Consider the following 13,347-nt stretch of genomic DNA (forward strand, 5'->3'; position numbering starts at 1 on the left):
TCCTCCATACGACATCCGTTTTGCCCGACTCTGAGTTGTTGTATGGTGTCCTGTCATATCTGAAAGCAGGACGCTAAGCCCCGCCCCCTTGCAGTCACCTGACCATAGGTCCTGTGCCAGCTTGCTAATTTCAGTGTCCGCAGGTCCTGTGCCTCTTTTCTTTCCAGCGCTGACTGGACCCTGACATTGATAGTTTGAAGCACGCATTGTCACCTATGCTGCCCGCTCCACAGCTATCTTTTAGCACTGTTTCTGTACTCAGGACACGCGCACTGGCTCTGTGAGCGAGTGTAGTGCGGTGTCTCTGACACTCGGCAAACAAAATTTATGAAATATAATGCTCAACTTTATAAGACTAAAGCAATTCTGATAGTTATTTCAATACATATATGCTGATACAAAGAAAGTACCTCGATTACCACCACAGAGATAAACAGTATTTTATCTCTGTGGTGGTAATCTGAGGTATTTTCTTTGGATGGATGAAATGGATTAAAAAAACGCTACATGGTACATCCAATGACAGCCGCACAAATTTATCAGTAGTTCAAACTGTAGAATAGTCACAAATAATACTATAAAGGCCAAAAATAGCCAAAATTTTTGTACTGACAGCAATGCCCCTAGACTATAAAATACTATGCCAAAACCACATGTTAAGCCATCAACAATCAGGAGACCATGAAAAGTGTATAAAAGTATATAATAATACCTGTAGTATTCTGACCAAGCTGCTGCTGCGGCCGAGTGGGGGGGGGGCATTGTCATTTGATGTACCATGTAGCGTTTATTTCATCCACTGTAGTTTTTTCTGTGCCCAATCTAGCTGCATGCGTTTTTTTTCCTAGTTAGTTTCTTGAGGCATTTATATCTACATATTGATATGATTTTATGTACTATTATCTTGTTGTGAATAAAATTATGCTATTTTTCCATACACTCCTTGTGCCATCAATTTATTTTTGGCTTTGAGTTAGTATAGTTGAATACGGAGTGGGACCTATGTTGCTTAGGCTTTAAGGACTAACATGTACAATATGCATTTGCAATGGTTCATGTAAAGAACATGCTGTGATGAAAAAAATCAATCTACCTACCGCAGTGGAAATATATTTAGTTATCCCACCGCTGCCATCAAATGTGATTAAAATAAATCTACCGACCGCAAGGGGAATATGTTTAGTTATCTCACTTCTGCCACCAATATGTCACGAACTGCAGGGATTTATGTATATCCCACTTTCCAGTTCCGGTTTGGAACTCGCATTTCTCCGACGACCCCCTTACCCTCAAGGTCAGTCTGGGAACTGCACCTAGGATAATTAGTCACCAGACAGGCCGCCTGGATGTGTACTGGCTATTAGGCACACTGCAGCGAGGGAAATATAACTACTCCCAGCCACAGCCAGGCAATACGCTTATAAAACCCGTTCCATCACTGCCAGCTTTGCCCAACAAGCCCAGAACACACTTCGCTGCCACCAGCCCCTATTCCTTAATTAATAATGGGTCAGGGGCCAACCCAATCAGTAACAAATTTAGCCTCAGAGGATGTGATGATACGTTATAGAGCAAGGAGAAACTAAGCTAGTAATTTTATATATTTTACTGTAAAAAGAATAGGCAGTGTTTACAAAAGGTCTAAAAGATATTACAAGGTGAGACAATTGAAATATGTACAAGGCGATTACAAAACAACAGGGATTAAAATTAGAATGGCACTTACAATTGCTTAAGTCATTTCACAGCAGACCATGTGGTGCGGGGGATGGGCGATACATCACAGTGCATCACAGAGCCTCGCTGTAACAGGGTTCCAGGACAAAGACCCCTGCAGACTGAGTGTATACTACCTTATACCCCCCTGGTCGTGACATCACTGAGGGGGCTGAGTTATGGCAGTCTTCCTCTTTTCTCAGAGGGGCTAACACGTACCGAAAACTCATGAGTATCATATCTTGGGGAGGGAACCTCGTATGGCGACGAACAAAGTATCATCTTACTCAGCAGGACATTGGTGTTCATTTAAGTCCAAACTCGAAGTGCCTGTATGATACGGTTAAGTAGGAATCCATTTCTTGGATTCTGCTGAAGCTGGAGTCTAGAAAACTATAAGGTGGCTAGTTCTATCGGAGCACATTCCAAATATGTAACTTTCATACTTATAATACCAACTGGGGTAAAGATATGCCCTCTTACATATGCCTAAAGCACATGGCTTCAGACAAAGGATTGGTTTATGCTAAGTAACACATTCCTGAGGGAGGGGTAGTAGGGGTTTAATATTACACACACAGGCAGAGGGAGAGAGAAGGCAGAGAAATAGCTGCAGCCGTGACGGGGGGGGGGGGGGGGGGAGGGGAAATCACGCACTGGTGTCTCACATTACAGAGAGTGTGTAGCAAGAAGGAGCTGAGAGGGGAGGGGGGGGTCGAAAAGCCCACAGCGTGTCTTTGCACAGCTATGGATGTAGCAGAGCTCAGTGTGTGTGTGAATGGAAAGTTCTAGAGAGGTACCTTGACTGAGCATTTTCGTAGTATCATTACACCTCCCCCTTTTGGACTGTGCTACGGAGGCAGGACCTCTCGGTACTCTTCCATGCGCACCTCAGCAGGTTCGCCTCGGTGGTACAACCCATCTGCTTTGCCATGCTCGCTGCCCTTTTTGTGTTTCACGGTGAAGTCATACTGCTGGAGGGCAAGGCTCCAGCGTAGCAAACTACCGTTGGTTCCGGACACGGTGGGCAGCCAGCTCAGGGGGTTGTGGTCGGTCACCACAGTGAAGGTGCGACCGTACAGGTAGGGCTGCAAAAGTTGCAGTGCCAAAACCATGGTGAGTCACACCTTCTCTATGGTGGAGTAGGCCACTTCCCTCAGCAGAAGCTTCCGGTTCAGGTACAACAAGGGCTGCTCTTGGTTCCCCGAGTCCACCTAGCTGAGCACAGCACCGAGACCAAACTCGCTGGCGTCGGTCTGTCGACTGCTTTTAACACGGGAGAGTTGCACAGGGCTGTTTTCAAAGCCCGAAGTCCACCTCACAGCCATCTGTCCAGTCGACTGTTTGGGGTAGCTTCCTCTTGGTGAGGTCCGTCAAGGGCTTTGCAAGGCTGCTATAGTTGTGTACGAATTGCCTATAGTACCCTGCAGTGCCCAAGAAGGACATCACCTGTTTTTTGATCCTGGGGGTGGGCCAGGACGTGATTGTATCCACTATCTCTGACTCTGGTCTCATGGAGCCCCCGCCTAACCGATGTCTCAGGTAGTGGACCTCACTCATGCCCATCTGGCACTTTCCCCGCTTGATGGTCAGGCCTTCTTGGTGAACACGCTGGAGCACCTCCTGGAGATGCTGAAGGTTTTCCTCCCAGGTGGAACCGAAGACGGCAATGTCATCCAGGTACGCCACCGTGTATTTCTCCAGTCCCTGAAGCAGGTGGTTGACCATCCGCTGGAAAGTGGCAGGGGCATTTTTCATGCCAAAGGGCATGACCATGGACTTGTACAGTCCGAAGGGGGTGATAAAGGTGGATTTCTCCTGCACCTCGGGACTCAGGGGAATCTGGCAGTATCCCCAACTCAAATCCATGATGGATGGGTATTCTGCTTTTGCTAACCGCTCAAGTAGCTCCTCGATGCGTGGCATTGGGAGCGTGTCAGAGGCTGTGATGGCATTGAGCCCCCTGTAGTTCACGCAGAACCGGGTGGTCCGATCCTTCATAAGGCACGAGAACTACAGGTGAGGCCCACGCATTTTTGGACCGTTGAATCACCCCCAGCTGTAACATCTCATCGATCTCCTGGCGCATAATCTGCTGCACCTCGTCAGAGATCCATAGTGGGGCATGATTCCCGGTGTCCACTGTGTGGACCGCTAACTCTGTCCTTCCAGGTCGGTTGGAGAACACGGCCAGGAAGGGTTCCAGCGTGGTCCGCAGCTGTGACTGCTGGGGTTTGGTTAACAATGCGCTTACCTCCGTGTCCTCAATGGACCCACCGGCCTTAGCTTGGGCCAGCATGTCCAGGAAGGGGTCTTCCTCCCCGTCCTCGGGCAGGTTGCAGACCGGTAGGATGCAGGCCTCACATTCGTGATGAGCCTTAATCATATTGATGTGAAAGGCCTTTCACCTACCCCGAGCGTGGTCAAGCATGACCACGTAGGTGACTGGGTTGAGCTGTTGGTGGATGACGTACGGGCCTTCCCAGGCTGCCTGAAGCTTATCCTTTGGTATGGGGACCAGCACCCACATCTTTTGACCCATGTAGTAGGTCCGCTCCCGGGTGTTCTGGTCATACCAGTGCTTCTGGTTAGCTTGAGCCTGCGTCACGTTGTCATGCAACAACTGCGTCAAGGTCTGCATTTTGTCACGGAAGCGCATGACATACTCCACGATGGACACTTCTGAAGGGTTCGGCTCATCTTCCCAGGATTCCCTTACCAACCTAAGAGGTCCCCGGACTCGCCTGCCATACAGGAGCGCGAAAGGGGAGAACCCCGTTGAGGCCTGCAAAACCTCTCAGTAAGCGAATAGCAGGTGTGGGAGGCACCGCTCCCAATCGTGTCCTTGGGTCTCAACCAGCACGCGGAGCATCTGTTTGAAGGTACCGTTGAAGCGCTCACACAAGCCATTCGTCTGTGGGTGATACGCACGCGATACCAGATGCTTCACTTGCATTTTCTTACAGAGAGCCTCCATTAGGTGAGACATGAATTGGGTCCCTTGATCGGTAAGCATCTCCCTGGGAAATCCTACCCGTGAAAAGATGGCCGACAGCGCATCCGCCACCTTATCCGCCCTGGTTGAGGACAGAGCTACTGCCTCTGGGTACCGGGTAGCATAGTCTACCACAGTGAGGACGTATTGCTTTCCAGAGCTGCTGGGGACGGCCAGCGGGCCCACAATGTCCACCGCGATCCTCTGGAAAGGCTCCTCTATCACTGGCAAAAGGATCAGGGGAGACTTAAGAGCAGGCCCTGCCTTTCCCACTCTTTGGCAGGTGATACAGGAGTGACAGTATTTGGTCATGTCTGTCCCATCTGAGACAGCCAGGCTTAAGTTTTGCTGATCCTCAAGTGTCCAGCAAGTGGAATCTCATGGGCAATCCGCAATAGCTCACCCCTGAATTGATAGGGGACGACCAGCTGTCTCTCCCTCAACCACTCCTTTTGATATTTTTCGGGTACTGTCTCCTGGTACAACCTTCCTCGTTCCCAGAACACCCTCTCCTTATCAGTCACGGAGGTGGGCATCTTGGCAAGGCGTCTCAAGTTCCCCAGGCTCGCATCTGAGTGCAGAGCGGCCTGGAACTCCTGGCTGGAGGCAGCCAGTAGTGACGTCAAGGTCCCTTCCTCACTGGGACCCTCTGGGATCTGCTCTGGGTCCATCTCTGGTTCAGTCAACCTGGTGGCTGAGGAGGTTCCGGAAGGCAGGGCGTTACCTGCGTTCTGGGCACTCTGACTGCGGGTGACAGCGGCTATGTAGGCTGTCTCCCCGGGGATTTCTACAGACCCATCAGCCGGCGCTGTTATGGGTTCTACCTCCCCATCCACCCCCAACACTTCAGGAGCAGTTCTATTTATGGGCCAATTACCTTCTTCGGTGGCACTGCTCAGTTGCATGGCATCACCTTCTTCACGGTTCCCATGCACCTCCCCATTTCCTTTAGCACCGTTGCTTGCTCCCGTTAGGGGTTCCTCAGCCATCTCACCCCGCAGAGTGACATGGCTGAGCACTCCTGCTCCTATGGACACTTCAACCTTTTCAGAAAAATGGTTATCAGACACAGCCTGCACATTTACATCACCATCATCGCTAGGGAAAAAATGGTTATCAGATGCATCATTACTCGGTAAAGCATTGTCAGGTAACACATACAGTTTCCCATCATCATCAGCATCACCCTTATTATCGGATTAGGTGTCAGGGACGTAATATGCAACCATCCTCCCCAAATCAGTCCCCAATAAAACATCGGTAGGCAACTTTTCAGTCAACCCCACTTCTTTCACCCTGCTCCCGGCACCCCAATCAATAAAAACCCGGGCCATCGGCAAGGGACAGCGGACGCCCCCAATCTTGGTGACAGTCAGGGTTTTCCCAGGAATAATCTAATCCGGGGGCCGCCAGTTCGGGTCGGATGAGGGTTCATTCAGCCCCGGTGTCCTTGAGGCCTCTAGCAAGATGGGCCCCCATGCGGACTTGCTGCACATTGTCATCGGCCCTCCTAACCACCCCACCCACCAAAACAACTGCTGCATTAGGCCCGGTGGGCTTGGCTGGAGGGTTCTTCTGCTTCTTCGGACAGGTGGAGCTGATATGTTCAGTCCGTTTGCAGGAAAAACACTGGCGAGGGTCTGATGTAGGCCTGGGGTTAGCAAATGGGACAGGGCCTCCAGTGTCGACTGGCAGGGGCACTGGGGTTGTTTGCAGGCTTACCCCTTTTTCAGCTGGCAGTGACTGGCTTCTGCACCTCTGGTTTACGGTTGGCTTCATAGGTGCCGGCGATCTGCGCTGCTTTGTCCGAATCCTTTGGCTCTCGGTCCAGCACAAACTGTCGCACTTCAGCTGGGCAAAGATGTAGGAACTGGTCTTTGATCATCAGGTCCCTCAGCTGCTCAAAGGTGGTTGCTGACAGTCCTTGGATCCTCTAGTCAAAGTAGGTCCTGAGTCCTTGCACCACATCGTTGTAACTGTCGTATGGGCCACGTTAGAGGTTCCGGAAGTTCTTGCGGTTTATCTTGGGTTAGCCGGTATTTCTTTATCAGGGCCTGTTTGATGGCCTCATAATTTCCTTCTTGTTCTGGAGGGAGAGAAGCAAAGGCCTCCAGAGCTTTTCCTTTCAGCCCTCGGGTCAAATATCTGGCCCATTGGTCCTCGGGCAGCTGATACTGTCTTCAGTCTTTCTCAAGGGCTCGCAGAAAAGTGTCCAAGTCCCCATCCTTTTCCATCACTGGAAAGTGCTCTGGCTGCAGCTTAGGACTCTGAGCGCTGCTGGGCTCACTGCTCAGTGCTGTGGAGGGTACCACCCCCAGCCGGGCCATCTGCAGTTCATGGTCTCTCCAAGCTTGGGCCTCCCGCTCAGCTCGCTCCGCCTCTTGCTGGGCTTGCCGCTCGGCTCTCTCTGCCTCTCAAGCTTGCAGGATCAGCTGCAGACGTCTGTCCGTATTGCCTGTGGGGCAGTGTTGTAAGGCCATTTGCAGATATCGGTCCACGGCTCCCTGGCTGCAGGTAGGACCGTCATGCACCAGCTGGACCTCTGTGGCGGCACCATCGGCACTGGTGCTGTCTTTTGGGCCCTGGGTGCGCTCCTAGCTCTCTTCCAGTTGCACCAGAGCCGCGACCAGCTGTTCTTTGGTTTTGTCGGGGACATCGATCTGGTTCGACGTGCACAGGGCAATGAGAGCGTCCTTGAACTGCCACTTACAATAAGCTTCTCCCCGCTTAGCCATGGTTGGCAAATAAAAGATAGGACAGAAAAACAAAGAGAAGGGAGGGTCTAATCGCTATACACACTATTGTCTCAGGACTAATAAACACTGAGTTCGTTCTCCAAAACTATTGCTGCAGGGTCTCCGCAAGAATCGTGCAAGTTTTTAGTGAGAGGAATGATTGCTCAGACCAGATCCCTAATGCTATTATCCCACCGCTGCCACCAAACGTGATGAAAAAAAATCAATCTACCTACCGCAGGGGGAATATTTTTAGTTATCCCACCACTGCCACCAAATGTGATTAAAATAAATCTACCTACCGCAGGGGGAATATTTTTCGTTATCCCACCTCTGACACCAATATGTCACAAACTGCAGGGATTTATGTATATCCCACTTTGCATTTTTGGTTTGGAACTCGCAGCTCTCCGGTGTCCCCCTTACCCTCAGGTCAGTCTGGGAACTGCACCTAGAATAAATAGTTGCCAGACGGGCCGCCTGGATGTGTACTGGCTATTAGGCATGCTGCAGCAAGGGAAATATAACTACTCCCAGCTGCAGCCAGGCAATACACTTATAAAACCCGTTCCATCACTGCCAGCTTTGCCCAACAAGCCCAGAACACACTTCGCTGCCATCAGCCTCTATTCCTTAATTAATAACGGGTCAGGGGCCAACCCTATCAGTAAGAAATTTAGCCTCAGAGGACGTGAGGATACGTTATAGAGCTAGGAGAAACGAAGTTAGTAATTTTATATATTTTATTCCAAAAAGAATAGACAGCGTTTACAAAAGGTCTAAAAGATATTACAAGGTGAGAAAATTGAAATATGTACAAGGTGATTACAAAATAACAGGGATTAAAAGAAGGAAGACACTTACAATTGCTTAAGTTATTTCACAGCGGACCATGCGGTGCGGGGGATGGGTAACACCTCACAGTGCATCACAGAGCCTCGCTGTATCAGGGTTCCAGGGCAAAGACCCCTGCAGACTGAGCGTATACTACCTTATACCCGAATGGTCATGACATCACTGAGGGGGCTGAGTTATGGCAGTCCTCTTTTCTGAGAGGGGCTAACACGTACCGAAAACATATAAGTATTGTTAGGAGTCGGGTTCCGGTTGCTGTATAGCAGGAATCCCGAGCCTTGCATTCGGCAGTCTCCCATTCCTCTCCGGCCGCACAGGAGGCTGCTCAGCATACTCATTGATCCAGGCGCTCTGCTCAGACCAGCTCTGTAGGTTTAGTTGCTGCTGCCACCTCTGGTCCAGCTGTAGCAACGCAGGCTGGTCAGCAGCAAGATACTCCAGGGACTAAGTCCTCCTTTCGGTCCACTGAGCATGCCCGTGGGACGATCTCTCATTGGAGATCGGAGGTCACATGCTCACGTCCTTCTCCAGCTCGGATTGGACCATCAGAAAGGTCAGGATGGTCCCGGAAGGACGCGACTATAAAAGGTTCGCATCGCCGCTCGGCCATGCGCTAGTATAGACTGCATTACCAGACCATGAGGAGTGAGTGTTGTATGCATGTATGAATGTCTCTTGTGACTGACTCATTGGAAACCCCTACCCTTGGTATGCATGTGTTGTGCAGCCTAGCCTGTTAAGCGCCCAGGCTTAGGTGTAGGTAGAGGCAGAGTCTCAGACTAACATCAGTGTTCACCTGTGGCTCTGCACGCCACCTTATTCAGCAGCTATAGTGTCGTCTGCAGGTGCGACGCCGCGTGCTCAGTAGGTCTAGAGGGACTCAGACCTCATGTCCTTGGGGCTGAGTTCTGTGACCGCATACTGAGCGCTCTCTTGCCGAATTCTGTGATTTTAACAGGCTCCGGCATTTAGGTTCAGCGGTGGCGCGGCTCTGTGTCGTAACAGAGTTCGCTTCTGTTCACACTGTGTGACGTTAACGCACGTGTGACCTCTTGTTTACCGCTTTATACTTCCGCCATTACTAAGCGGCAGTTTACCACCCCTGCACGGTGGACCCCGGGCTGTGAACGCACCTTACTATTATTTCATTATTTGGTGTGTTCCGCCAGCCCTAACAAGTATCATATCTCGGGGAGGGAACCTCGTATGGCGACAAACAAAGTATCATCTTACTCAGCATGACATTGGCATTCATTTACGTCCAAACCGGTTAAGTAGAAATCCATCTCTTGGATTCCGCTGTAGCTGGTGTCTAGAAAACTACAATGCTGGTAGCTCTATTGGAGCACATTCCAAATATGTACTTTCATACTTATAATACCAACTGGGGTCAAGATATACCCTCTTACATACGACTAAAGCACATGGCTTCAGACAAAGGATTGGTTTCTGCTAAGTAACACATTCCTGAGAGAGGGGTAAGAGGTATTTAGTATTACACATGCAAACACATGCAAGCAGAGGGAAAGAGAAGAGAGAGAAAGAGCTGCAGCCATGACAGGGGGGAGGGGAAATCACACACTGGAGTTTCACGTTACAGAGAGTGTGTAGTGAGGAGTTGAGGGGGGGGGGGGGGGGTCGAAAAGTCTTTGCACAGCTATGGATGTAGCAGAGCTCAGTGTGTGTGTGAATGGAAAGTTCTAGAAAGTTACCTTGACTGTGAGCATTTTCATAGTATCATTACACATGCCTATATGTTGTGAACTCATTTTCTGGTTTACCTCTGGCTTCTGGTGAGGGTGATGGAGCTGGATGTGTTGACAGAGGAGTCGTGAGTTCTCCATCCGGGCTCCCTCTAGTGGTAACAATAGGTAAGGAAGCTGATCTAAATTGCAGAGACCTGCCACCTGAGGAGGAGGACTGTGAGTGGACATCAGGAGTCTCTGACTGGATTTAAGACAGCCGACTCCCTAATTTTGTGCTGGTGATTTTTTCCTGCCCTGAGGTTCTGGTTTCCAGTTCTGTTCCTGCCTTCTCAAGCTAAGTGTGCTCTATTTTTTCACATGAGATTTGGTCTTGTTTACTCAGTTTTTGTGGTCAGCCAGCCCCTGCTGGGGCTGTGCTGAATTTCCATTCTTATGTCTCTGTTTATGCCAGTTCGCTTTTTGTCCCTGATCAGATTGGTCTCTTTTTGCTCTGTCTTCAGAATATACCAGAGTGCTGATATAGGGAATTGAAGTCTTGTGACTTCAGGGTTTTTGTTATCAGAAAGTGTTGGACATTTTTTGGCAGGGTTTTGTGCATGATTGCAGACAGCATTTTTCCTTTCCTGTCCTTTCTAGTTAGTGTGGGCCCCATCGTTTGCTCAGCCTATTTTTCTATCTGTGTTTGTGTTTTCATCTTGTCTCACCGACAATACATGTTTGGGGGCTGTCTATTGCTTTGGGATCTGCTCTGAGGCAGTTTAGATTTCCCCTTTTCTTGCTTTGTTTATTTAGTTCTCCGGCTGTGACGAGGCATCTAGGATCATCGTAGGTACGCTCCACGGCTACTGCTAGTTGTGTGGATAGGATCAGGGGTCTGCAATCCGCTTAGTTACCAACCTCTCTGGTTTTCTGTGGCTTAGCTTGTTTTTCCTCCTCGGTGACTCATTCATAACACCTATAACTGTGAACATTTGATTTTCTTTTTATTGTGAAGCAAACGACAAATAAGACAAAATAACTGAAAACTTCAGTGTGTATAACAATTCACCCCCCTAAAGTCAGCACTTTCTAGAACCTCCTTTTGCATCAATTACATCTGCAAGTAGTATGATTAAGTCTCTATGAGCTTTCAATTGGGATTTTTGCCCATTCCTCAAGGCAAAACTGCTCCAGCTCCTTCAAGTTAGATGTTATCCTCTGGTGAACTGCCGTCCTAATCTCAAATCAAAGACGGACTGAAACAGGTTTTGCTCAAGAATATTCCTGGTTTTTGCATCATCCATCTTCTCCTCAATTCGTACCATTTCCCTTGTCCCTGCTGCTGAAAAACATCCCCACAGAATAATGCTGCCACCACGTTTCATTGTGGGGATAGTGTTCATGAGCTGTGTTGGTTTGCTGCCATAGTGTTTACCTTGATGGCCAAAAAGTTCAATTTTGGTCTCTGACCACTTTACCTTCCTCCATACACTTAGTGAGTCTCCCACGTGTTTTGGTAAACTCAAAATGAGCCTTACAATTTTTGTGTGCAAGTAAATTATTTTTTTCTGCCCATTATTCCATAAAGGCTACCTCTATGGAGTGTACAGGTTTTATGTTGTCTATTTGGAAACTCTGCAACTCCTTCAGGGTTACCTTTGGTCTCTGTGCTACCTCTCTGATTAATGTCCTCCTTGCTCGGGCCTAGAGTTTTAGTGTGCAGCCCTCTCTTGGCAGGTTTGTTGTGATACCATGTTCTTTCCATTTGATGATAATGGATTTGATGGTGCTCTGGGGGATCATCAGAGATTATGATTTTTTTTTTTCTGTAACTCAACCCTGACTTGTAATTCTCAACAACTTTGTCCTATACTTGTTTGGTGATCTCCTTAGTCTTCATGGTGTTGTTTGATTAGTGGTGTCTCTTGCTTAACCCTTTAACGAACGCCAATACGCATACAAACAGCTTCCACTAATGGGCCTTATTCCCTCATCACCGTTTTAAAATGGCGACCGGGATTAAGCCTATAGTGCCGCCGCAGAATCCGAAAATCTCCAGGGTCTCAGCTAACGAGATTGGAAAGGCAAATAATTCTGGCACTCACGTATTGAATAGTAGCTGTTTTATTGCAAATCAAAGCAAATCCATTAATGGATTCACTTTAATAGCAATAAAACAGCTACTACTCAATACATGAGTACCGGGATTCTTTGCCTTTCCATTTCTACTTCCTCCACAAGCACCACATCGGAACGGGGAGTGTCAACCAATTCTAGCTTTTTCAGTTACCAGGATTTGCTGAGATCCTGGAGAACACAATTAGGGTTGGTTTTTCTGGTCCCCGATCATGGGATCTCCATTATTCAAAGAATAATGGCGATTACTCTAAAAAAAAGTGTTCACTATGAAAATCATTTCTCCCTCCTTTGGCATAATATAACATGTCAGAGGAAAGAGAAATGATGTTCCCAAGCCCCACTCAGTACCTCTGCCATCCCAAATCAGGTCACGTGACCACCTACTTGCACGGAAAATATAGAGGAATAGTGATAGTGTGCACATCACACGCTGTCAGTGTGACGGCTCTGTTGTCAGGTGTCGGAGGACCAGGGGCTCCTTCCCTGTCCCTAACGCTAGGGGTGCCCTAGCTCGCCCTGTTCCCCAGATTACTTCTGATGGTGAAGACGACAGGGCCACGTACCTTGCCTTAGCTCAGTGGTCCCCCAACCTTTCTGACCTTGAGAGCCATAGTCAGCTTAGACAGAGGGTCACGAGCCACATTCAGCATAGAGAGGGTCGCGAGCCACATCCAGCTTCCTTCAACTTCAAAGTAGTGTCAACAAAAGCCCCCATTACAGTTATAATCATAACCAATGATTTTCCACAGAAATCACTCCAAATCAGTACACTGAGATCCAGGGGTTCCCACAATACCCCCATTCAGTATTCTCCCATCAAGGACTCCCAACACACTCTCATATTCAGCTTTGAGCACTTCCTCTAACAGGTAGTACCATCCTCCAGCGTACCATACCTAAAACATCTCTAAACCCCTAAGACCAGTAAATGTCCATCCAGATCTGCTCTTCTCTGCAGGGCTACTCACAAAATTCACCATTTTGAGATGTGCTCTTCATACCTGTTTGCTAGACCTGGACCTAATGCACCAAGCTGGCAGACAGCCGCGAGCCACAATTCATGGGACCGCGAGCAACATGTGGCTCCCGAGCTACAGGTTGGAGACCCCTGCCTTAGCTCCTGAGTCTGCCCTCAATCTGTACCCTTCCCACACGCAGGGAAGAGGGGAGATTAGTAATGCACCGTAATACACCAACCAGACTAACCAGGTAAATACAAACA

Source organism: Dendrobates tinctorius, unplaced genomic scaffold (assembly GCF_039654945.1).
Source record: "Dendrobates tinctorius isolate UK_male_01 unplaced genomic scaffold, ASM3965494v1 ptg000209l, whole genome shotgun sequence".
NCBI lineage: Eukaryota > Metazoa > Chordata > Amphibia > Anura > Dendrobatidae > Dendrobates > Dendrobates tinctorius.